Consider the following 1,055-nt stretch of genomic DNA (forward strand, 5'->3'; position numbering starts at 1 on the left):
CCAGAGACGAGTATGGTGGTCGCAGTGGCGCGCGGTGGTATATAGCGCGTGGGAGCCGACCTGGTTGGGGACTGCGCGAAACGGGGGCGGGGCGTGGCGCGTCGGCTCCCGCCTCATCTCTTCACCCGCCCTCCCGCGCGGCGCGATTGCACAAAGAAACGTGTTTCTGACGAGTTCCCCTTCCCTGCTCCCGCACTTCTTGGTGGTTCTGAGCTGTTCTGTCAAGTTTCTGTTTTCAGATAAGAGAGAAGTTAGGTCTTTGTGTATAAGAGCTCATTTTTCCGCTATAATAGCTCAGCTTAGCTGTTACGTGAAATGAGATCTCGATGACATAAGGGTTAGTGAATCCTGGTTAGTGAATCCCTCAAACTGCACTTTGCTTTTTGACTACAATTTTTATTGTTAAATATAGAGATGTGTTATTTGTTATAATTTTACCTAGTTGCTGAGCGTTCCGGTAGCACCGATTCTCACGTATGGCTTCACTGGTTTCAAATAACTGCTCCTTATTTTTTTAAGGAAGCATTTTGCAGCAAAATCTGACCAATCGCGTTCCAGGCATACTCTTCGCTTCCTTGAACTTCTTTCTGTTCCCCGTTTCCGTCTCCTTGCGAACGTTTACCCATGAGAATTGTGGCAGTAAACATACATTAATCGAGAAAGCCCAACCCGTTCGCTGTCCATCAGGTTTAACTAGTTCTTCTGGACAAATATTTATACTGTACTTATCCATTCCTATCGTGGTATAAACAACGATGTACCTATTGTTTTGGGAGACTGAAGAATTAAATATTTTAAAGCAGAGTACTTTTTTCCTTCAGAGGAAGGTATTCAATTCTTCAGTTGCTTTCTTCTGGACAAAGAAAAAGCTTCTGAGGTATTACTCTTGAAAACAAGAAGCAACATTTCTAGATATTCATCACAAAGCCTGCAGCAACCGACATTCACTAGCTGGTTGTTGAGGTGGAAATAAACAGGAAGGGAAAAAAAAATGTTCCCAGAACCGAGTTTCTGCTGCCCTCTCATGGACATTTGCTTTTTTTTTTTTTTTTTTT

The sequence above is a fragment of the Apteryx rowi genome, unplaced genomic scaffold (genome assembly GCF_003343035.1).
Source record: "Apteryx rowi isolate R43461 unplaced genomic scaffold, aptRow1 scaffold_1432, whole genome shotgun sequence".
Lineage (NCBI taxonomy): Eukaryota > Metazoa > Chordata > Aves > Apterygiformes > Apterygidae > Apteryx > Apteryx rowi.